The 27,338-nt window shown below is 33.2% G+C and overlaps 1 protein-coding gene and 1 long non-coding RNA gene across 9 annotated transcripts in view; one reads left to right on the top strand and one right to left on the bottom strand.

The window, feature by feature from the left end:
• nrp1a (neuropilin 1a) overlaps positions 1-27,338 on the top strand; it is a 418,289-nt gene that overhangs the window by 39,546 nt on the left and 351,405 nt on the right. The window lies entirely within an intron of this gene.
• Positions 1,119-3,081, bottom strand: LOC147837919 (uncharacterized). Its single transcript, XR_015524650.1, has 3 exons — positions 3,008-3,081; positions 2,361-2,408; positions 1,119-1,506 (listed from the first exon to the last, which is right to left on the bottom strand). It is a non-coding gene; the product is annotated as an uncharacterized LOC147837919 (long non-coding RNA).

The following is a 27,338-nucleotide window of genomic DNA, read 5'->3' as shown; positions in this document are numbered from 1 at the left end:
TCCATTCACTGGCCTAGATTTCTCCATCTAAATGAAACAATTAATAAATTAATTAATAACTGGAAAACCTTTCTTCTGACACGTCTAATTCTCATACCAGAACAAATGTAGGGCAAATACTACTTTTTTTCCCCTCATGGAAAATTGATTGGATGTTTGTGGTTTGCTATTGGTCGATCTAAATGTGAGTAACTGGATAGTTCCGCCCTCACACACTGAAAAAATACAAAATTAATGGGATTTTTTTAAAGGTAAGTGGTTGCAAACAATGTATATGGGCTGCATTTAAGCAAACAATTTCAATTTAGTAATGTTAAAAAACCACTTACCCTAAGGGGGTGGTACAGAACGTATTTTTAAGGCTTGGTTGTGTTTATAAGATGCAAAGCAATGTGTGTAAAAAAAAATCTTGTTAGTTTTTCATCTATCTTAATTTGATTATTTACAGCTGCTCAGCTAACATGAAAACCACTCATATTTTGGTCATATATATATTGGTCAGCTAACGCAATTTGCTGTGACTCGCAGATTGCCTCCACGTCACCACAACACGCCCCAACAAGTGCAGGCTTTTGCACTGTGTGAATATTGTCAGTCAGAGCAGCTTTTAGCGGCGATATCTGCTTAAATCAGACAGAAAAATGAAGAGCACACACACTGTAAAAAATGTTACTTAGATCTAACTTATAAAAAGTGAGGCAAGTGGTTGCATCGGACGTTTTAGGTTGATTCAACTTCCAGCCTTTTTTAAGTATTTTAAACACTAAAACATTGCTTAAAACAAATGCAATAAAATTAAGTTGAGCCAACTAATATTTCTAAAATTACTCAAATCAGATAAACTTACTTTTTTTGTTAAACTTAACTTACTTATACATTGCTATATGTTGACTGTACTCATTTTAATTAAGTATTATGAACTTAATGATCTAAATAAAATTAACCATGCATATGTCATTTAAAACTAATTTAATTGACTTCTGGCTGTAACCTCAGAAAATAAATCTTCGTTTCTATATTGTAAGCACAATATACACTAGTAAAAACAGATAAACAGACTTTCCTGTCAATAACAATTAAATAAGAATGGGAAGATGGATTAAAGACCATAACATGTATTCAATATCAATCGATGTTCCTTTTAATAGTGACTACAAAATAGGCCATTAATGTGGCTACACATACACAATACATAAATAAAAACATTAATAATACCAGATCCTATTGAGAAATCATCCAAGGCAACTCAGTGAGGAGATTTGCATATTTTGATAAAGATTTAGGATGCATAATGTCCAGTCCCACAAAGAGTCTCTAATATATCTCAAATGTATACAGTTTTGATGGATACTTGAAGTCGAGGACATCGGTAAGTCCAAACAGGAGCCATCATGCATTTGACAGGTTTGGCAAACCTCTGACAGTCCTATGATAATCCAAACTGTGTTGGGCTGATGGCAAATTTTTCCCGTGGGCAGCCGCATGCACCTCTGATTCCTCACAACTCTATTGGTAGAGACAAAAAGAAACAGGAGTTCAGGTGGTTGCTACCAAACAACATTAAATAGCTAAATACTGAATAGGAAATAACTACAAGTGAAGTTACAAAAGTCCAGTGAGAATGATGCATGGATGAAACACCTTAGTTTATCAGTTAAAAATTACCTTAGTTAAAATTACCTAACTTCTATTTAAAAAATAAAAAAAGGTTATAGAGGTTGTGTAATTACATTATTCCAGGTGTTTTTAGTTATCAAATTTTAAAGAAAACTGTGATTTTACTCAGTGTAACAGTGCATGTCATTGTGTTTTCCTGTCAATCAAAGAATTGTTAAAATTTAGGTATTACATTTTTTGTTTATTTTGGCAACTTATAAAGCATAAGAATGTGTATTTAATTTAGATATTAAAACTGTTTGAAAATGGCTATATGAAAATTATAGAATACAAGTTCTATAATTTAAATGTCATCTTCATTTTGCACCAAACTTTGCACGTCATAATACAAATTTTATTAAATAAATAAATAAATACATTGCCATTTTACACATTACATTAAGGTTTACATTAAATTTTAGCTAAAGCTACATTTAATTGACTTTTTCTTCAAATTTAATGTCACTGGCAAATGACAGTTCAGTGATTCAGTGTTATCAGTTAGCTTTATTGAAAGACTGACAGATAATAAGAAACTGCATTAGGATATTTTTATACTGTTTTTACTGTTGCACACATAAAAAAAATCTTCAGATATCAAATGTAAGTTAATTCTATGGAGCCCACTATTGTTTGCAATTTTACCAATGTTTTACTTGCCTGCAAATAATTATAGCTGTAGTTGTATCTAATGTTTTTCTTACCTGGATGTGAAGTTTGAAGATCCACAGGTAACAAAATCACTTTGGTATCTAAAGACCAAGAACATGCATTTTAGAATGAGGTGCAAACAATTTAAATGGTTCTGTAAACATCAGTAGTAAATGTAATTTAAGTTAAAATAAATTGTAAATCTGTAATTTATTCACTATGCAGCATTAAAAAACTTATGGACTAAATCTCTAAAACACAAACTTTAAGTTATACTTTCTCTTACGTTAAACACACACTACTTAACTGTTGCATATGTTTCTGCATTTAATATCCATCCTTAATGTGCTGCTATAACTTAGGTGAGCTAACTTTAGCTAAGTTAGCGCTAGCAAACTGAACCCCCACACCCCGACCGCCCACCAGTGACCTTGTTAATCGGTTCTGCAACGTTAGTTATACCTACTAAGTGTTTTAAAACTACTTTCACTATTTTTTCTCAATAATATCACTTTTAATCGTTAGCATAAACTAGCGTTGGTTAGCGTTAGCCAACTTAGCTTTCCATGTGAGAGCAGTCTAACTGTTAACATACCTGAGGCTACAGTACAATTTACAAAGCTAAAAACCTCACCTGCCTAGCGAAGACAGCAGTTTTGCATGACTTTACAATAATCATTCGGCTAAATTTGCAACTTACCGTGTTAATCAGATCCGCTGCTGGGAGCAGTTAATGTCGACCATTGCAGAAGCTGCGTCTGCCTGCTAAATCCCGGGCAATGAAAAAGGAGTCACGCCAAACTATTAAAATCACGTTTTATGAACACCTGCCCACATCGACAGCTGCTCTAATAAATTGTCTGTGTCAACTCACTTTTATAACATTTATTCTACACAATAACCACGTAAAAAAATCTACTCAAATAAATTGCATTAGTTTTATTCAAAATATACAGTTATATAAAAACTGATATATTTTAAGTAAAGAGGAAGCAAATTTAATTTTTTTGGAATAAAACAAATAAAATTAACTAGATTGCAATTATTTAAAGTAGATAGAACCAACTTTGTGAGTGTAGCACTTTTTACAGTGCAGCTGAACCTCACACCTGCTCTCTAAAATCAAATCTGACTAGTGTCTTTCACATATTCAGGTTATAAGCATGTGTAAGTCATTGAAGTGTTCTCATGTCTTTTGTGAGTTTGTTAATTGAGATGTAGATCGCTCAGAAAGCAGCCGCATAGTGAGCCACGCAGAGAGACACTGCAGCTCTGCTGAAGATTGTGTGTTTACAAGGGTTTGGCGGATAAATATGAATCTGTAGCTTAATTGTTAGCGGTGCCAAACAGCATTTCCCGTTGTTTACATGCTTGTTTATGTCCTCACTACAACATACCGTTAACGCTAGAAACTGTGCATGTAGTTGATCAATTTTAACAAATATAAATACTCACAGGTTGTGACTTACAGTCCACGGCTTTATCCGTTGGAGGAGTTTTTAGCTGAATCCAGCACTGAACTTGGAGAGATTCTGGAAGCTGTCCTTTGTTAGATGGGAGCTGTATATGTTTTATAATTCTCTGGAACATAATTAAATTAAACTGTAAGCACTTCTCTCTTTGTGTCATGTCCTTTGGAAGCCCAAATACAGAGACAGAAGAGGCTCTGTGATAAATAGCAGCCTTTAGATGGCATTTTAGCTTTCTCTGCTGTAACATTACACACCTCTGGCCACGCCCCTTCACGGCATTGGGTGTGTGCGTGTGGTGAATGCATGTAACCGGAGGCCCTTGTGATTTCACTAGCCCGGATGTGTTTTTCTGTAGTCCCCAAACTTCATTCGCTGTAGGCTTTGCTAAGTTAACTCTGTTAAAGCCAATGTCTCCCTTTGCATTGAACTTTGCATTCAGAGATGTTGTTTATGTTCACACAGATACATTACAAATCAACTAAAGTTTAAAATATGATATCGTAGTGGACCACACCGTTAACAAAAATATAGTAAATCTAGCAAATAATTTGTGTCAGTGCACCAGTAAAGCACCAATCAAAGAAGACAAGATATGCTGCTTAAGAAGTTATTTTGATTCAAGATTTATAATCACCTTATAATAATAATTTTATATATGCAACATTCAGAGAATAAGAAATTTCATGGTGCACTGAAAAAAATATCTTTGCAAAATGGTTTCAAACTATTCACTATTCAGTGTTAACACTGGGGTTCCCCGAGGATCGGTTTTAGCTCCGTTGTTGTTTTCTATTTATATTAACGATTTAGGTCACGGAATAGAATCAGCTAAAATAGACCTGTATGCTGATGACACAATAATATATACAGCAGCACATTCTTTAAACCAAGCTGTTCAGCATCTACAGATTGCTTTTCAAGTCTTGCAGTGTACGTTGCAAAATTTAAAATTGGTTTTAAATTCAAAAAAGACTAAATACAGGATTCTAGCCGTGGCCGCACTAAGTTAACAGATCAGACAATAACAACTCTGAACGGTGTTCAAATAGAAAGAGTTAGCCTTTATAAATATCTAGGTATTTGGATTGATGAGAGATTAGCCTTTGAAGGCCAAAGTTAGGTTTTTTATACCGTTCAAGAAATTTTTTCCTTATAAAGCCCGCAAAAAATTAGTAGAGAGTACATTTCTGCCTATAACGGATTATGGTGATCATCTCTATATGCACGCAGCCGCTACCCTACCAAGAAAATTAGATTCTGTTTATCATGCAGCAATACGCTTTGTCACAGGTGCAGACTCACGGATGCATCACTGTATTTTGTATGATTCCTTAGACTGGTTATCTTTATATCAAAGGAGAAAATTACATCTGTACTTATTTATTTTAAAGGCTCTTTTAGGTAAATTACCATCCTATATTTTTAATTTATTAACATTTCACACCAACAACCAACACACTAGATCTGGTTCATGTATTCGTCTAATAGTTCCAAGGGTTCTATCAGAACTTGGCAAACGTGCTTTTTCCGTTTACGCTCCCAGGGCTTGGAATGACCTGCAAAATCAGCTCAATCTTGGCACTCTTCCGTCTCTGAGAACTTTTAAACATCTTTTATACAACATCTTAAAGGACACCTGTAATTGTTTTTTTATGAGCTGATGTTTTTAAGAATGGTGATTTTGTAATTTTGTGGTATTGTTTGTGATTTTTATATGAAACTTTATGTGCTGCCTGCCATCTTGACCAGGTCTCACTGGAAGAAGAGACAGTACTGTCTCAATGTGATCTCCTGGCTAAATAAAGGAAATAATAATATGGGCTGAACAACCTAAATTAACTTAAACTCAATGATGACCTTAAATTGTTTAATTTCAACCCAACTGTTTTTTAACCACTTACCTTAAAAGAAAATCAAGTAAATCCAATGAATCTTTTTTTTTCAGTGTGACATTTTAAATATGTTTTAACGTCACAAATGTCCCACCTAGACAGAACGGCAGTATTTATCAGTTCACTCTTCTATTTTGTCTCTTTATTTTGGTCCTCCCCACACCCGGAGCCTCCTTTCGATGCATCTGCCTCTCCTGATAAGGGCCGGCAGACGTCACCTTTACAGCATTATTAAACCGTTTCTCCCGGGCAGGATTGAAATGATTATCTCCTCAGGCTGACGGGAGAAAGTTAGCAGATAGCCCAGCTCCATCCCAGACCTATCTGGACCTTGGCTTTGAAGCCGGGGACAGACTGGCTGGGTGGTTGAAGATTACGCTGCTCGCTTAAACCCGCCACAATGAGGGGAGTAAATAAGGAGGAGAAGAGATGATAACAGGACTGTCTGCTCCTCCTCTGTCTCTCTCTCTCTCTCTCTCTCTCTCTCTCTTCTGTCTGGGATGGCAGTGTGCTGACGAGGTGCCAAGACTTACTGTCAAGGAGAAAGAGGGCAGGATCGGTTGCAGAATAGAGAGAGAGACTTTCCCTGAGTCTAAGCCTCTCTTTCTCAATCCCTTCAGCACTCGGGACTTTCCTTATCATGCACATTATGTATGCACAGCATGCGGCGTGTTTTGCTCTGAAATGAACCTTAAAATCTTGCAACCTGTCTCACCTTATTATTTGGGTTTTTGAATATTCTCCAGGATGTTATTCACTGGAGAGGACGGGCTGTCTTTTTTAGTGTGAAACGATTGAATTAGGCAGGCAGAAACGAGCCTGTTGTCCATAGATTAATTTAGTTAATTAGCTATTTTATGTTGGAGCTGTGATCATTAGTTTTTAAAAATATTTCATATTTTATAAATATTTTAAATTAAACGTTTGCCCTAATGTTCTAGATAAAGTGAGGAATATGATCACGTATGAATGAGTACATTTCTTAGTATATACTAAGTATATAGTACTTAGTATATACTTAGTATATGGGTATATACTTTTAATATGTTAAAAAAATGTATATTTGTAAACATAAACACACACACACATACATATATATATATATATATATATATATATATATATATATATATATATATATATGTATACATACACACACACACACACACACACACACACACACACATATACACACATATATATATATATATATATATATATATATATATATATATATATATATATATACAAATATATACATGGTTTCTGCTACATTTATTCTTCCATGGCGGGGCGCCACGCCAAAATTGATCCCGCCATGGCTCACAGCTTCTTATTCAAAACATTGTTGTGTTTTTTTTTATAGCGGTTGATAATCGCACCAAAACCTATTAAAAGGCAAATAAATTATAACAGAGCAAACTTTTCTGTAACCGTAGTAGTGCTGTGGCTGTATGTTTAACCCTTTAAGGTTACGTGCTGACTGACTGACTGACTGACTGACTGGCTACGTTGAGGCCAGCAAAAACACGACTATTAGAGACATTCACAAATATTTCTAGCAAATCTAATAAATGTTGAAGACATACTTGTTTTAGTTAATGCATTAAATCGCACTTCAGCAGCGTTTTTTTGAGAGTGCGCACGATCTGCGCTTGAGCTGCGTATATTTGAAGGCGTGCACAAAGTTTTGTGCATGAGCAGAGAAAATCGGCACACAAGCACAGAAATTCTCATGCTCGTAGGCTGTTAGGTAAATGCGATATTGAATTGTTATACTGAGTTCATAACATTTGTCTTTGAAATAACGCCACAGGTAGTTGGTATATATGTGTATATATATATATATATATATATATATATATATATATATATATATATATATATATATATATATATATATATATATATATATGTATGTATATATATATATATGTATGTATATATATGTATGTATGTATATATATATGTATGTATGTGTGTGTGTATATATATATATATATATATATATATATATATATATATATATATATATATATATATATATATATATATATGCAGTCCTCCAAGCTCATGATGGAGTCAGACACAATATTCATTCTGTCTCCACTGTAGCAGGACTTTATATTCTATACTGGACATTATTTCTGTTCAGTGATGAGACTTTAGTCTAAGCAGAGTCAGACTTTACTGTCCTAATGAAATCACTAAAAATCAAGGCATGATCATATTGTATTGTGCTCAAATAAGCAAAATCTAGAGGCTTTTGTCTTTCATATGAGCCACTTCTGATACCAAATGATCAACTAAAAGTCCAGTTATTATTTATTGTTGCAGGTAGTGTATATTGTTATCATGATAACATTCACCCAGGATGTTATTCACTAGAGAGGCTGTCTTTTTAGCATGAAACGATTGAATTAGGCAGGCAGAAACAGGCCTGTTGTCTGTGTATTAATTTAGTTAATCTCCAATCATTTATTAGTGGTATTGAGTTTTATGCTCTGAATATTTTAAAAGCAATTATGATTTCAACTGCTGACTGGCCTGGCAAATAAACTTTTAATTCTCGTCAGGGGGAAATTATTTATTGTCCTCCGAGTTTGTCTTTTAATTGAATTCTTTTCCTTTACAATAGTAATTACCGCCTTATTCAAATTAGTCGCTACCTTTAATAAGGTTGTTGACCTTAAAGTCTGCATGAACAATGAAGCAAGTTGGGCTAACAACCGAATAATTACAAGAGTCATGCCGTGAAGATTCATTAAAATAAATACTTCCCAGTGTACTGCAGAGTTAGTTAGTAGTCTGTCGGGATATGAAAAGGTTAAGAAGGGCTCCACATCATTTTATTTATTTCATTTTGTCTCGTATTGTGTTGTAAATGGGGGTTGCTGTCAATTCAGCACAGGGGACATGCTCGGTTTAAGACATTTCAGACTACGCTTCCACTTTTGGGAAATAATTAACAAGCTTTTTAAAAATAATATGCCATTTAAAATAGAAATAATAATGTCAGTAATTATTGAACACAGAAATATGAATAGTATTGAATGAGTGACCCTTTTATTTCTGCCTCCTAATTTGTTTATAGTGTAGATATACAGTGAGGACCAAATTTGTTTTTGTGCACCAAAACAGTCAAAAATGATTTAGTGAATTATAATGACTAGCATAGCAAATAGGGTCTACCATAAGTGTTTTTTGACCTTGTTTTTTCAAAAGGTATTAAATGTAGACCTGTCGCGATGTCTTATTTTTTGTTGTACAGTTTATTTCACCAAAATATATTGCGATAAACAATATTATTGTCATTTTAAGACCATTTTATGCAGCTCATTATATAATGGCAGGATGACAATATATTATCATCACAATGCAAGTTCACTCTTCCAAAAAACAGACCATATTTCAGTGCTTCCCACAGGTTTGAAATATACTTGCGGTGGTAGCCGATTGAAACACCCTTTACCCACAGCACATAAACAGTTAATATATATGCGACAAGCAAAACATAATTACATTTTTAACACTATTTTTTATTGTTATCTGTTTAAACTGTTTTTTTTTAATGGGTAAAAGTAAAAATGAAATCTTTTATGCTAATCAGGAGGGATGTGCACCCACTGACAGATCAAATCTGGTTCTCTCTGTCTCAGTCAAGTTCAGGTTGCTTTATTGGCATGACATTTTGTACAGTATTGCCATCATCAAATTAATAAAATATTCAGCAAATTAGAAATAAATGACAGAAAAAAGCAATAAAAGCAGACAATACCTAAAAAAAAAAAAAGATTAATTACCAGAATAAAACGTGTAGATTATTTAAATAAGATGAATGAGTTGATTAGCCATTTCTAATGATGTACAAATATTCTGCAGCCAATTTAGATGTAATTTCGGCCTCTCAGAGTATTTTGTAAAGTTTTCTGAGTCGTCTAGATTAAAGAGTTTATTATTTAATGTTTCCCTTTAATTATTTTAAAGCTGACTTTTAAAATTAATGTCAGCTTAGAAAACGAAAGACAAACCAAATCCTGGACATTTCTGTAAATTTAGAAACCTCGGCCGAACGCAAAAGGTGCAGCTCTCTGTGGGTCTGTGCATTGACAGTGCGGACACAGAACAAGCAGTATGAAACAGGTAGAGTAGATTTTCCCCTGCGCTTGTTTGTTTATATTAGGCTAATACAAAAAATTGTAAAAGGATGATGATTATTGTAAAAAAAAAAAAGTTTCACTAATTTATACTTGAAACCTGGGCAGGAGGCATTTGTATGTGCCAAAAAGGTGCAGGTCTTTATGGGTCTGCAGAGCATGTGACTGTCTGTGGGAGTTTTGATCATTCTCGCGCACACAGCCAGCAGTAGCCTACGAAATGGGTAAACGAGAGGCAACTTTCCACTGGTTAATCTATCACAGATATTTGGTTATCTTGGGTGGATATAAACAACTTGTTTGGATGATAATAATAGTAAAAAAAAAGTGTCGCCAAATATGCTTGGGCAGCCTATAATATACCTGGGCGGCCTGCCCAAGTAAAGTCTGAGTGTGGGAAGCCCTGAATACTGTTTATTTTTATATAGTAGACACTAAAATATCATGCACCCCTGCTATACTTCAGTGAAACATCTTTATACATGAATATAGATGGATGGAGGGATTGTTACTCTTGCACATCTAGTCACTCCTCTGATATTCCTGTCAGTATATCACACACACATGCGCGCACACACACACACACACACAGTGTAATTAAAGAACTGGAGCAGGCCAAGCTGCTTCATCTGCATCCATCTTTTTGGCTGGAGAATGAGCTAGATCTGCCAGTTTATTAAAATCCTGGGCCGGTCAGAAAGAGATGAACTGGCCTGAACTATGAGGCCACAACATCCGTCACATCTAACATGAGCAATTGTTTGCAGCTGAAATTTTAAGCATTTGAAACCACATCAGGTTGGATGAGGATTATGCTGTACAAATATGCTTGAGCTTCTCTAGATATTATGTTTTTTTATATTTGTGTGTCTGTATGGCGGGAAAAAGTTAAATAATTAAGATATTTTTTTTTTTTTGCATTTTGTTGGTCTGTATTGATATGATGATGGGGAATAAAATAATTTGTCTTGAAGGGGACCTATTAATGCTCCTTTTTACAACATACAAAATAAATATCTTATGTATGTTATGTGACATTTCTGCTCAAAATACCACAAATAATTTTTTATAACTCTTTGAAATTGACCCTTTTAGGCATTGGTCACAATTGTGGTGTTTTGGTGTCGCTTGTTATAAAATCGGCATCTATTTAATGACCGAACTTCATTGTCAATACAGATAAAAACAGTTTGGTATGAAGTTTCGCTGTGAAGGCTGTAGTCTCATTAAAACGTGGCTAATGTGCGTATGTCTTAAAAGCAATGCCAATAAGCTTAGGTTGTAAGTTTGTCATTTCTATTGAAGAAGCACGACGTTCATGACGTGCATATGGGAGCGACGCCTCGTGTTTTGCAAGCGGAGTCCATGTGAATTGCACGTATTTTCCAGGCACATCTAATTGAAAAACTAGCATGTCGTTAGCATTTTCCAGTATGAATTAGCATGCTGCTAGTATGTTTCCAGATTTCTTTTCCTCAAAAGTGATCTTCTGAAATACTTAATAAAGATGATAATGAAAATAAAGGGGTGGCTTAGTTGTTAGCACTGTCACCTCACAACAAGAAGGTCGCTGGTTTGAGTCCCGGCTGGCATTTCTGTGTGGAGTTTGAATGTTCTCTCCGTGTTGGCGTGGGTTTCCTCAGGGTGCTCCAGTATCCCCCACAGCCCATACGGTAAAGGTGAATTAGGTAAACGCAAACAGCCGTAGTGTATGAGTGTGTTTCCTAGTACAGGGTTACGGCATCCGCTGCGTAAAACATATGCTGAAAGAGTTGGCGGTTCATTCCGCTGTGGCGATCCCTGATAGATATGGGACTAAGCCGAATGAATGAATAAAAGATGAAAAGTGATATATTCTACTGACATTATGCGTAATTAATCTATACATTATAATTAATTATCACTTTATTTAGCATTTTATGTACACATATTCATTATAAAAACAATATGAAAGCAGATCCAAGACATTGACATTGAACACAATACATTTTGAATTGTTGACCCAAAGTTTGAGTCCTTTGCAAAAACAATACACTTTTTATACACTTGTTCAATATACTAGAAATCACTTTATTTTTTCTCCTTTGCTCATGCCTGTTTGACACATTGTATGAAAGCATTGTCCCGCGCTCACCCAGACTGTTTTTATATTTCCATCGCTCTGTGATTGTGTTATATTGGAGGCCGACAGCAGATTGAATCTCTGGCTCTGGGGATTAATTGTAGTTTTAGTAGGTGTCTCAACACTTGGCATCTCCTGTGGTCTTTCTCTCTGGAGATCTGTGCCTCTTATGAAGAATAATCTACAACAAACACACCAGCTCAGGGAACACATTTCTTAATATGGCCTGGTCTATGGGGGCTGGTTTACTCAGGTTTTGAGGGTTATTAATTCTGTTGTCCCACAGTTCTTCACATTTTCCCTCTGAGTTATTATGTACCACCCTACTTTATCCCTTTGGGGCAAAGAAAGAGGGTTTGTGGCACAAGCTAATGTGTATTCTCTCTTTTTCACAGAGTTTATTGCCAAATTTGTTTCTACCTAAATGGGTGAAAATGCTTGGAGCCCATCAGCAATTAAGTTGAGACAAGGAAGGAAATGGGTTTACGAACTGGCGCTAATGTTTGCCTTAATTTTATAATTTCGTTTTGAGGAGCGGACAAAATTGGATTTTACAGGGATGGTTTTTTAATGAAAATGGAGGAAATCAATGCTGGATTAATGGATTTGAGTCATCCGCAACATTTTGAAAAGTGCAACGTGGATTCCATGAATAGATTGAAACACAATGTTCTGAAGCTTTTGACTAAAACTGACCAGCTTTTGACCTGTAAGCATCAAGAATTTCTGTGCATCTTTTGGAGCTTGTCATCCAGTGACATTGGTGCAAAATACATTGTCAAACAAAAATCTATTTTCTTCTGATATTGTTACTCCTTTACTCCTTGTAAAGTGTTGCAAAATTACATTGGTATATGCATATTAATGTGTAGATGTATAAACAAATTATTTAAAACACCCAAACTACAACAAATTTTCAAAAACAAAAAAGCTAATGCTTGAATAAACATATTGAACACACACACACACACACACACACACACACAAATATATATATATATATATATATATATATATATATATATATATATATATATATATATATATATATATATTAGGGTTGTCGTAATACGATTAATTCATCTCACGATTCCATATCAGTTGAAGTATTACGATGCCAAGTAGTGCGATACTGTAATTCATAACTCAAATTATAGAGAAGTTTGTCAGAAATCCTATATTATACATATTGTAATAGGTCATTCATATTCATATATTCAATATTTAATTCATAATTCCCTTGTGCAAAAAAAAAATTATAATAATGTCACTTCACCTAAAATTTATTAAATTTTTTTTTTTTTTGATAACTGACCAACAAAAAATAATTAAAATAAAAATACAAATTATACCAAATTAAAATTTGTTATAAAAAAAAATTTCCAGCAAAATTAGGCTATATTAAGTGGTCAAAACTTGTTTCAATGTTTCCTGTTCTGTTGCTTTTTTAGGCTTTTAATTTATTTTTTATTTTATTTTTTTACAGTCTTATTAGGTAAGAAAGTAATTCAAAGTTCAGGTGTAATTTTGTCCTATTCTTCCTGCAAACAAGTCTTAAGATGGGCACCAGTATGGGGTCGCATTTTAAAATGCGCCACACATTTTCTATTGGAGACATGTCAGGACTGCAGGCAGGCCAGTTAAGTGCCTGTATCCTCTTCCTTTGCAGAAGGACTTTGTAATGTGTGCAGAATGTGGTTTTGTTGAAATGTGCATTGAATAGAAGGCAGCATATTGTGCTCCAAAATCTTCATGTACTTTCCAGCATTAAAAGTGCATCACTGAAGTGCAGGTTACCTTTGCCAAGGGTACTGACACAACCCAATACCACGACAGACCCTGGCTTTTGGACTTGTTGCTGGTAACAGTCTGGATGATTCTTTTCTTTTTTGGTCTGCGTTCGTTTCTCCCAAAAATACCTCAAGTACTGATTCATCTGATCACAGTACATGTTTTCACTGTGTGATGGTCCATCCCATATCCCTTTGAGCTCTGAGAAGTTGACATCGCTTATAATTTTATACAGTAATAATATACATTTTAACATGTATATTCTTTATAATAATTCATAATACAATAATACATTAAAGTAATGAAGCACTGTGTGGCACAAAGATAGCAGAAGATAAGGGGGAAAATGCCCGTTTTGCATTTTTACTCTGAAAAGCTGTAGTCTTACAGATCCCTCTCCACTATTTATGATCATGTCCATGCCTAAATTAACCATTTTAATCAGCTGCCAAGTACTTTTTCATTACAAGTCATTTCCAGAAAGCAGGCGGAACTCATTGTCTCACCTCTATAGCAGGAAATAAATAAAGGAGCTGGCATAGCGAGTGGCAATAATCAGCCAATGAGAATCTCAGAAGGCATCATTTATTTAGAGTGTTTACTGCCGGAGGCCCAGAGAGAGGTGAAAACGTGTCAGAAAACAAGTGTACTCACATGCCCTCATGCCTACTTACCCTCAGTCTCCAGATCCCCTGCTAACGCCCATAAAACACAGCGGCTTTTCTTTACCTGCGCCTGATCTCTCAATGACTCTTTTATGATTCGAGCTGCCAGCCTGGAGGTCGCGAGATTCGGAAATGTGACTCGGCAGGTTGTGCTCTGAAATATTTAGGATGTTGTTCTGAAGTGTGTTCAGGAGATTCAGCCAAAACACTGCATAGTTCATACTGGCACAGAAGACGTTGGTTGATAATATATGATGCAAGGTCATTTGTTGCTGATTTATTCTTTTTGATGTTAGTTTGCTTGAAGAATTATTGGCGGTGGAGGATCTACTGTACATATTAATGCTTTCCCCCCATTCTAATTAAATTTAGATAATGATTATTAGGTAAAGTTTATGTCATATACTTTTTATCATTGTAACTATTTAGAATGTTTAAATTGCGGTTTAGATAAGTTAAATATAGATAGATAGATAGATAGATAGATAGATAGATAGATAGATAGATAGATAGATAGATAGATAGATAGATAGATAGATAGATAGATAGATAGATAGATTGAAGCAAACATAGAAGCAAAACTATTCAAAACAATTATTGTGTATTTGCATTAATGACAAGTAAAATTATTAATAATAAAATAATAAACTTTATTTTATGTTGTGCCATTAAAAGTAGCATCTTAATGCACTCCACAGACATAAATGTGCAGCAGCAAAAGATACATAGAAGGATGAATGCAAAAAATGTGCTTAATAAAAATAATTTAAAAAGTAATTATTATTATTATTATTAATAATAATAATGATGATAATAATAATCAAATAAATGCTACTCTAAAAAGTAAGTTGCAAGTGTCTAGTTTTATGTTTCAAAATGCGCCAAAATTTAATTTCTGAGCCAATTGTTTTGTTTTTTTGTACTAAACAATTTAAAGTGATTTTGTTAGACTTTAAAAAAAAAAAGACTTTTAAAAACTTTAAGATATGTCTACATGTACATAAGCCATGTATATTGAGCTATTTTGAACTATAAATGTGGCATGATCAGTATAGTTGATGGTACGACATGAACCATTGAAATGAAGTAGTGAAATGACTAGTTATTACTATAAACTAATAAATGCAAGTGTAAGTAACTTATAAAGTATATTAACTTATAATGTAATTTATAGCACATTATTTTAACTAAATTGTATAAAGTGATTTTGTAACACTTTAAATTTAATTCAATTACTCAAAAAAGTGCAATTCAACTGAAAACAAAACATTGTGGAAAAAACTGTATTGTTATATATTTTTGTTATTCTTGTTCATATTATTTTATTGTTGACTAATTTGCATGAGTGTAACTAAATGTATAGCACATTTTCAAGTTAATGTTAGATAATAAGACCTTTTTGTGAAGAGTTGCAGCATTTATATACACAAATTTAGCCGTTTCTTGTTTTGCTGGTGTTGTGAATTTGGCACCAGTTCCAGGATCTTTTTCATGGGATTGTGCCCAGATCCAATCCGCTCATTTCATTCCAGAGGTTCAGGCAGTCTCGAGATGATTTATGAAGTATCTTCAGAAGTTTCTGGAAGCTCACTATTGATAACGTATTACTCAGCCCAAGTGATGAGGAGCATATTTCATCATGCAAGGAAATGGAAATCTTCAAAAGGAAAAGCCTTAATTTAGCATGCGCCCAAGTACTGGGTTTCATTTCCCGTATGACGCTTAATTTTTGAACCATCGCTTTTTGAAGTAGGTCTTTCATCAGATGTGAACAAAGCTCATTTTGCTGTCAAATTCTTCCTCCTTCTGGAAGGGCTTGGAGTCCGGTTTCTGAAGCAGACGTTTTACTCTTTTAATGGTGGATTTTTAAAAGCTGACCTGAAAGACCTCTGTGGACTAAGAGCATTGAGATGTGTGCTGCTATTAGCATTGCACGCTGCCGGTGAATAAGAGTTAATCAAGGGTTCAAAGTGCCAAGAAACTGGGTTGCTGCCTCTTATCCAGTGTGCATGCTAGGTAGAGGTCCAGGTTACCCTGGTGAGCAGGAACAGATGTGCTAAAAATAGTCTATTCAGGCTTTTGGAAAACTGCCTTCTACCAACATTATTCGAAAATGTCAAACTATGGCTGCATAATATATTCCACATAATCTATAGTAAGGTATGCAATCTATGTAATCTATATAATATGTGTGATAGTTTATACTCTACAAAAAAGTGTAATTTTATTGAATAGATTTTTCTTTATGGTAATTTTTATACATTGTTTTGATAATTTTTACAGCTTTTTAACATTGCAATTACTATAATAAGCGGTAAAAATGCTAAATCTACCTTGTAAACGAATTCCATAATTTTATTAAATGGATTTTTTTCATTACTGTAATTTTTTTGTGTATTTTAAAGCATTTTACAGCTTTTTATGATTGAAATCATGGTAATAAGCTGTAAAAATGCTAAAACTACACTGTAAAGTAAAATTCGTATTTTTTTTTTCCAATAGTTTTTTATAACGGTAGTTTTTTGTGCATTTTAATAATTTTTCTATTGAAATTATAGTAAAAAACGTTTGAGAAACTACATTGTAAAAAAATACCGTAATTTTATTGAATTGATTTTTCATTATGGTGATATATATATAATTTTTTACAGTGTATTTTTAGCATTTTTACAGACTGATTTTATCATTGAAATTACAGTAAAAATCTGTAAAAATGCTAAAACTACACTGGAAAAAAATTACCGTAATTAAAAAAATTCAGCAATAAAAATATGTAAAAATGCAAAAACTACATTGTAAAATTATTAGTAATTTATACAGAAGTTTTAGGGGTTTCGGATTGTTTAGATGTTTAATTTTAAAATTATGGTACTAAACTGTAAAAATTCTAAAACTACTTTACCGTAATTTGATTTAATTTATTTTTATTACTGTGATTTTTTATTTTTTTTGTTATTTCATGCATCGGTTGTTTATTTACATTTGATCAATCAAATGGGGCCTTACTATCTTTAGCACCGCCTCCCCAGTAGTGCTGTTCTGCCATTGGCTGGAGTGGCCCAAAGCTTAACCCAGAGCTGAAAATAAACACTAGTTGGTGGAGTCAAGAGTAGAGGAATAAACATCCGGTCAGTCAAAATATCTGCTGAGGTTTTCACTTCACATTCAAAGTGATTAAAAGACTAAATGTTTGCACCTCGACACAGCTTTTTAGTTAATTAGATCTGAAAATATATACATTATATATATATATATTACCTGTTTGTTTTGCTTGTTTTGATATCATAAATAAATTATTTGAAAATGGTTAATAAACATTGTGCAGTTTTCTAGGGAAACATTATAAGAAATATCACAATCGCAATACTCAACAATAGTATTGCTAATTTTTCCATTATCGAGCAGCTTTACTTCAAACACATGCCTATTTATAAAATTCACAGTTTTTCACTCAATATTAATGAAGAAATACTCATTTCCACATAGTTCCTTGCAAAATATCATGATCTCAGTACAACTTTACCATAGTATATTAGGTGTAAATGAATACATATTGAAGTTTGCATCTCATATCCACAAAAATATAGTGTGCATCATTTTAGCAAACATTAAATGTTGCTTCTAGCATCTTTTGCAGCAGTTTCAATAATAGTAAACTTATAAAAACAATACATTAATATTAACCATATATTTGCTGCAATAATAGATCTTTGAATAATTTTTTATCTGCTGTTTCACATTAAGAAAAAATACTGATGCACAATTAAGCTTGATTTATTTGGATCAATTAATCTGCGTGTCATGCAATTAATGTTAATCAAACGAACCTCTAAATATAGCCCTTTAACCCCAATACTGTTCATAATCATTTAAGAGCTGACTCTGAATGCTTCTTCTGACGGTGCTTTATAAGTGATATGTAATCGCTCACATTTACAAGTTGACCCTTAATTCGTTCTGCTGCTGGTTTACAACTAATTATCTGAGATTATGATAGCACGCATATAAAAAAGAGGTTGTCGTCTGTCCTCTCTCTAATGATCAAGTGTGCATGAGAGCGGCCTGTTTTATGAGAGGTTGAGGGGAAATAAATAAATGTGTAATTCTCTCTTTGGATGTTGCATGCAGGAGCTCTACCTTGCCACCTGTGTTGTCTGGCACCACACACTCGTCTGCCAATTAAAGAGAAGTAAATGGGGGCGAGCCTCAGGGCACAGTTTGCATAATATCAGCTGCATAAAACACCGCCATCTGCTTTTCCAGCCACTTCTTTCCCCGCGACTGTAACTTTAATATGCTAATATTTCCAGAGCACATGTGCTGCTCAATGTGTTCACGGATGAGTCTGATGGAAAGTGGACATTGTGAACCCCATACTGTGAAATTACAGCTGTGGTAAATCTTCGATGTGCCACTAGATAAACGTTACAGGTTGGCAGAGCTCCACTTCCTGTCTAATGCTTCATTGTGAGCTTATTAGTATGCGTAGGTGTTCATAACAAGGAGGTGTATAATGCCTGGAGTGCATAACTGTTAGCTTTCATATGCATCTCAATGGCTCTGGTCAATCACATACTGATATAGGGTAACATTTAGAAGAATGATCCATTAGTTAATGTTAATTAATGTATTTACTGAGAAGAAAAAACAATTAGTAATACATTTATTAATGGATTTATTCATCTTTGTTAATGTTACTTAATGCTATTTAAGCTAAGTAATGATAGCTCATTGTGCATTAACTAGTGTTGACAAGTTCAACTTTAAGATTACAGAAAAACTTTACGAAGCGGCGGCAGTCTGCGGATACTTTCAAAACTGAGCAGCACAAAGGGAAGAAATCAGTGCGTTGAGGATCTGTTCAATGTAATATTGAGCCTTTTCTAATTTAAAACTTTTAGCAGACCCACTTTGTGTGTGAAGAGCAGGTAATAACCCTCTCTATCTTGTGGGCTGTTGTATTTGAATTTGAGGATTGTAGTGGTAGATGATAGTGCTCATGTGTCCTCTGAATACAGGTATAAAAAATAAATAAATAAATATAATTCACAACAGTTCTGTCTGGTTCTCAAATCTGATTGACTGATAGCCGTAATATCAGCACCCGTACAGCCTCTTTACCCTTTGTGTATTACTCCGCCTACATCCAGCCAGCAACAAGCAGAGACACTACAGTTTGACAAATATTACTGTTTATACTTTTGTAAAATAATACTTTTGAGGCTTTTTTAGTCAAGAATGTAGTTGTTTAGATTGCAGCTATGCAGTTTATTTGCGAGAATAGTGCCTAGTAACGGCTTCTGCTGTTTTGACGTCAGCTGCAGATGTGAATGAATGGTGGAAGAAAGTAGTTCCTAATAAAAGGGGGTTTTAGACTCTCCGTGTTTGATTTTTTTTTATTTATATACAAGATTGTGCCGTTAAGCTGTTGTATAAATGCAATATCACACTTGTAGCAGTGCGATATGGCTGTATATCAGCACTGGTGGGACGCTAAGGCACGCCAACGCACCCCACCCACCAGTGCTGATATACAGCCTTATCGCACTGCTACTAGTGTGATATTGTGATATATAAATATATATATATACATATATATATATATATATATATATATATATATATATATATATATATATATATATATCTTTGTTTAATTTTTTTAGATTTATTCTGATAATTTTGACCAATACTCTTATTTACAAAAATAAAAAAAATAAACTACAACTAATACTGAAACTAATAAGAACTAAACTAAAGCAATTTCTAACTTTAAAAAACTAATAAAAACAAGTAAATCTTCTTCTAAAAATGAATTAAAACTAATGAAAAATTAAACTATTATAACCTAGCATTAGACTTGGTAAAACCTGCAGAAACCCTGTACTCTCCTACTACTAAAAAAATAATATTAAGATTGTGTTGACTCTATAAAAAGATTTAAGACATTATAAACTGTTTTTATTTAATATTAATTGTTAAACATTATTACAGTTAACACAAACATATATTAACCTAATTTGATTTTATTAGATGTTATTCTAAACCCAGGTTGAAACGACTCACAAAATAACACTCAAAAATAATGAAATTCAATGAATAATGGATTCTGCTGCAATATTTCCTCTGTCAAAAGTTTATTCATTAAAAAGTTCTTTCTCCATCTACTGCTAGATCATTATTTGCTTTCAAAATGCTTGTGAATTTTGTGTTCATCCAAAAGTACAAAAACCTATGTGTGCATATATAAATACAAATGAACCCACCTCGGATATTATGATCTTTTACCACTCACAAAAAAGTACTGTACCTCTGTGAACAGCTCAAAGCAATTAAAGCAATTTATGATAACAGTGTCTGACTAATTACAGTATTTCATTTCGGTAAATTTCACAGCCTTATATTTAGCAGCCACAGAAGCACATAAAACATGTCAGAAATCCCAATGTTTTCCAATATTATGTGAGCACACAATCCTTCAGCTGCAGCCGTTCTCTCGGGTGTGATCAGCCTCCGATTTTCCACAGCTCACACACGTTCTCTGAGGAAGTGTTTGTTTTCTCTGGCACTAAGACAAACACAAATTTACACTATTCTGTAGTCCCTGCACTACGGTAACTGGCAGCGGGACCAATCAGCTAGCAGAGAGTTGTAGGAGATGATGGATTAAGGGTAAATGAGAAATTAAACAAGCCCTCAGTGAGGACTTCCAGAAATCCACCCACAACTGAAGGAGCTGCCCTCCTACGAGCTGCCCAGATCATGGATTGGGTTTCGCAGAATGTTCTGAGAATGTTAGTTTTAACATTAGAGTTTAGTTGTAAATTTGTGGAAATAAAATGGGTGACACTTTAGTTTAGGTCACAATTCATGCTATTAATTGCTAGTTTTTGTTCCTAAAGCATGCATTTTTAATATTAGATTTTAGTTGAAAAGTTCATTTTGTGGAAATAAAATGTGTGACACTTTAAGTCACAATTCATGCTATTAACTTGTTAGTTTTTGGTTCGCAAAGCATGCGTTTTTAACATTAGGTTTGATTTTAGTTGGTTGGAAATTTTGCTTTATGGAAATAAAACGTTATTTTTAGGTTTGCATAACGTTCACTTACAGTTCCTGCTTTAATTAAATAATTTAATTTAATTAAGTTTTGTTTGTGGGTATAGAATGATAATAAACCTAAAAACTAGCATATATAGTATCTGGGAATGTTCCCAAAGCATGCATTTTAAGATTTTAGTTGGTTTGAAAGTTTGCTTTATGGAAATAAAATGTTATTTTTAGGTTTGCAGAATGTTCCTCTAACATTCACAGTCAGTTCCCATTTTAATTGAAAGTTTAAATAGAAAATAAACCTAAAAACCAATAATATATAGTATCTAGAAATGTTGGTTTTTGGTTCCCAAAGCATGCATTTTTAACGTTAGATTATAGTTGTTTGGAAAGTTTGCTTGATGGAAATTTAAATCTTAGTTTCACATTTGCAGAACATTTTTCTAACATTCACCTACAGTTCCTGTTTTAAGTGCAAGATTTGTTAGTGAATGTAGATAATAAAACCTAAAAACAGTACGATATAGTATCTGCAAATGTTCCCCAAGCTTGCATTTTTAACATCAGGTTTTAGTTATTTGGAAAGTTTGCTTCACAGAAATAAAGTGTTATTTTTAGGTTTGCAGAATATTTCTCTAACATTCACAGACAGTTCCTGTTTCAATCGGAAGTTTCGTTTGTGGATATAGAAAATAAAACTTTAAACAATAATATAGTATAGTTACAATTTGGAGGGAACATTTAAAAAAAATACTTTTTAGGCTGTAAATTTATTTTCAGGTATTATACGTATTATTAAGTAGGGCGTTAGATTATAGGTACATTAGTACTCACTAAATAATGAATGAACTAGCTTAATAAATAACCTGTTTGTGCAACTTTTGAGAGGTTAATTTATATTAAACTATTAGAATGTTAGGTTATACATATATTTATGAAATGTAATTTGTTTAATATTAAATAAATGTACATTAAAAAATAAAAGCAAAAATGGTTAAAGAAAAAAAAACATCTGGCAACATGGAATAATGGTGAATACTTTTAGAGTTGCAAATAGTTATATTTCTATTTATATTTAATGTGTTTTGTAAATATCGGTTGTTGTTGTTGTTGTTGTTGGTTTATTAGAACATCATGCAGAATTCTGTATAGATTATTTTGGTTATGAAAACATTATGAAACATTCTATATAATATTTCCATGCTGTTGCGATTAAAACAAAATGGAAATAACAAAACGATATTTCAAATCCGACTTGTTTTTTGGTGGAAGTTACCTTTTGAATACAAAAAAGAACGTACAACCTTTGTGAACGTTAGGGCAATGTTGCTGGAACGCTTTTGCGTTCAATCCAGATGTTGGTCATGTTGAACATATTAGAAAAACTCCACTGATTTCTTTAAATACACACTCTTAAATGATGGTCCTGTCCTCCTCCTGAAGTGCTGGCCTGTGTTTTCTCTAGGGTTTGATATAGCTTTGGCTTCAATCTGTGGTCTTCGTCTATTTTTGCTCCAAAAGATGTCTGTTTTAGTGATCAAGTAAACATGTGAGGGTGTCGATGTCGCACACTGTACCTCCAGGCTGTCATTACGGCCTGCAGAAACGGATTATTAGCTCGATGCTAACACCAGCCATAAGCTAACAGGAAATGAATTCTGTTTGAAGCTTGTCTTTAGCAGCTCCACCACAATATTTCTGAGCGATTGAGGGATGAACTTTTGTCACCACAACAAAGAGCACACCCTGAACTGCTTTTTTCAAGTCGCAGCATGTAATGGATACCAGTATAATCACGGAGATTAGCTGAGCTACTGTCGCGGAGTGCTTTTCAAAGGGATGTTTATCATGCCTAGCATGCTTGATCGCGCTGCGGCTTATCGTCAATACGCAGAGCAACCTAAATAAGCATCTAGCAGCGCTAAATGCTTCCTCTTTGAATAAGCTAGAGCTCAAGTTCTGCCATTTTTCACACCAAACCTCCTAATGACCAAAGAAAAGGGTTTATTTCTTCTGGCAGCACCATCGGTTTTAATGCTGGAAATATATTTATTTTTTCTGCAATATACAGTCGAAGTCAAAATTCATTTCACATTAATTGTGCATTGTGCAGATAAAAGACTGACAAACTTAACGTTGGGTGAATTTCTTTTTTTCAATTAAAATAAAGTTACACTTTTTAACCTCTCTTGTTCATATTTGACCCTACATTTGGTGTATATGATTTGATTAGTTGAAGTGTAATCGTTCAGCATCATTTTATGCCGTTGCACTTTAAATTTGTGTGGCATTTTTGTTTATTTCACTTCACAGTTTTTGTCCTCATTTCCCATTAATTTCTGACTCTGATTATCTTTATCTAATTGCATATGATCATTCATTTGGATTTTTTGCATTCCCAATGCAATTACAAATTAAATAAAATTCACTTAAATTTTAATTAAACTTTTTAACCCCAACAGTCAAAAACAGGTTTGCCTGTATATGACCCAACCATTGTGCCATAAAATCCCTGCTTTGTTAAGTCAAAATTATTTGCCCTCCTATGAATTTTGTTTCTTGTTCCAATATTTCAGAGCAATTAATTTTTTCACAGTATTTCCTATAATATTTTTTCCTCTGAAGAAAGTCTTATTTGTTTTATTTCGGCTAGATTAAAGGCAGTTTTTATTTTTTTTAAAAAACAATTTTAAGGTCAATATTATAAAATATATATATATATATATATATATATATATATATATATATATATATATATAATGTATATATATGTGTGTGTGTTTGTGTGTGTATATATGTATGTATAATAGATAGATAGATAGATAGATAGATAGATAGATAGATAGATAGATAGATAGATAGATAGATAGATAGATAGATAGATAGATAGATTGATTGATTGATTGATTGATTGATTGATAAGCATGCTAATAATTCAGGAGGCCTATATATCATATAAGTTTATATCGTGATATTAATGTAATTTCATTTGAGGAAAAAATCATCACAACTAGACTGATTTGTTATTATTTTGGGTGTGACTTATTTGTGCATAAAATATTATAAACAATTTAAAAGCATAAATGCAATAGGGCTAATATAAAAGTAAAATAAATACTGATTTTTTTTTTTTTTTGGGTGTACAGAAATTTAATAATCATATGTAAAATAGTACTTCATTGTAGCTGAAGTCTGAATTATTAGCGCCAATGTATATTTTTCCCCCAATTTCTGTTTAAAAGAAAGATTTTTTCCACCCGTTTCTAATGATAATAGTTTTAATAACTCATTTCTAATAACTGATTTCTTTTATCTTTGCCGTGATGTCAGAATTATGTCATGTGATTCCTTTGTTCTGTTTTCCTGCCATTTGTGTTTATTAGTTCCACCTGCGTCTCATCCCTGTTTGTAATCAGTTGAATTTAGTCTTGTGTATTTATTCCACTGAGTTATGTCAGTTCTTTGTTCGATATTGTATTGTCACCATCGTGGTCTTGATGTTCCAGTGTCTAGTTGTAAGTGTTTTGTAAATAAATATATACACATTTTTTGATGGACATTGTTTCCCATACTTTAGAAAGAACTACTGTGACAGATGACAGTACGTAATGTTTTATATTTGATTAGATATTTTTCACGACATTAGTATTCAGCTTAAAGTGACATTGAAAGATCCAACTAGGGTAATTAGGGTAAATTTGGAGTAAATAGAGACGTCATCATAACAGTGGCTTTATCTGTTGACAATTGTACACAAATATTGCTTAAGGGGGCTAATAATATTGACCTTAAAATGGTGTTTAAAAAATTAAGGACTGCTGTTTTTCTTGCCAAACTAAAACAAATAAGTAAAGAAAATATTATCTGACATACTGTGAACAATTCCTGAATCTGTTCAACATCATTTAAGAAAAAAAAGTCCCAGGAGGGCGAATGGTTTTGACTTTATCTGTATATTGTGCAGCCCTATCTATGAGGTGTGTTAAATGCATTAAAAGCGTCCTGATTGCGGTCAGAACTGTCAATGCCATGGCCAGCTCTTGTTAGGCCACCAGAGTGAGTTTTCCCATTATTAGTGGCTATAAAAGAGCCAGGCAGTATTGAAAAGACAGATCAGGCCACGTCAGGCCTCTGTCAACCCATTCAGCTCCCATAATTAAGAGCCGTTTGATTTATGACACAGCACGCCACGGAGCAAGACTCCACGCTTCTGCCAAAACATGGGAATGTAATATAATTGCAATTTCATTCCAAGATATGCTCTTTATGAACACGAGAAACCAACACAATAGAAGTGACGGCTGTCCCCGGGCCAGTATGGGAGTGTGCTGATTTGTTCCAATGTAGAGTGCAGTAATTTACGGTTATTGCTGACGAACGTGTCTGAACGCTGTCTGTTTTTCAGCTTTCATGTGATGTGTTGAGCTGCATACTGAATGTGCACGTCTGTGTGTGCTAAAGATAGTTCAAGTGTTGTTGTTTTGACTTTTACATTCTTTAATAAAACCCTAAATGTATTATGATCATCACAAAACATGCGTGCATGAAGCAGCACAACTGTTTACAGCATGTTTCCGGAGCATCAAATCCTCATATTAGAATTATTTCTTAAAGGAAACCTATTATGCCTCCTTCTACAAGATAAGTAAAATAAGTCTCTGATGTCAGTATAATGTGTGGGTGAAATTCCAGCTCAAAATAAAGCACACAAATAATGCTTTAAAGGGCTTTGATACACTAGTGGTGCTATTTTGGACTGTCGCTTTAAATTCAAATTAGATTGTGCTCTTTTCAAAAAAGGGCGGAGCTACAAATGCCTGTGTGTCAGCATAGTTGCAGATTTAAAAACAAGATTAACATCCTATGCTAATGAGGGAAAAATCGTCACTAGTGGGCGGGGCTTTCCCCCACTGATGACACGTACAAAGTGAGAATGTCAATCAAAGTGTTTCTGCAGACTGTTTATATCAAGTCTGATTATAATCAATAAAATTAATAAATGTTTATCATTAGAAGTTGGTTATATTCACACACTGCTGACACACAACTGTTTAAACCCTTTATAAAAGTGAATTTTTTTTTTTATAATAGGTGCTCTTTAAGGATCATGTGCCATTGAAGAAAAAAATGTATATAACAGAAAAAAAGGTTTTTTTTTAATGTTTTTTTTGTGTAATAATGGTAAAAGTGCATAACAACGCAGCTTTGGTGAGCAACAACACATTTTATGTGCATAAAAAGTAATTATTCCGGTAAATGCTGAAATGTTACAGCTCTCCACTGTTATTGGTTTAACAGATTAATAGCCCTACCCCTAAATGCACACCATTGGCTGATTTGACAGGGTTTCATGTTTTTGTCATCTGATTATTTACATATTTTGTTATATTTCATTGATTTTTATTTTTTTTGTCAGTTTTTTTGTATTTATTTTTTTATGTATGGAATTTTTTATTTTATTATATTGATTTCTTTTTTATTTGAACTGGTTATTTATTTGCTTCCTTTTTTGTCAATAAATTTTATTTTCATTGTATTTAAAATTATTTTAATTTGATTTGGTTATTTTTATTTGCTTTATTGATTGTTTAGTTTTTTCATCAGGTGTATTACTTTTTATATTATTATATTTATTTTGTTTTTCTTAAGATTTTTTTTGCTTTTATTTTTTCTTTTGTTTATTTTATTTTATGATTTATTTATATTTTTTAAATTAATTTATATATTGATTTTTATTTAATTGTAATATATTGATTTATATTCTATTTGATTTGTTTATTAGCTTTATTCATTTTTGTTATTTATTTAATTTTAATTTTATTTTATTGTTTTATTTTTCATTGATATGTTTATTTTTGTTTGCCTTATTTTATTATTAT

The sequence above is a fragment of the Danio rerio genome, chromosome 24, assembly GCF_052040795.2.
Source record: "Danio rerio strain M-AB ecotype USA chromosome 24, GRCz13ab, whole genome shotgun sequence".
Lineage (NCBI taxonomy): Eukaryota > Metazoa > Chordata > Actinopteri > Cypriniformes > Danionidae > Danio > Danio rerio.
The sequence above is the reverse complement of the archived record's forward strand: the minus strand, read 5'-3'. Positions and strand labels throughout refer to the sequence as shown.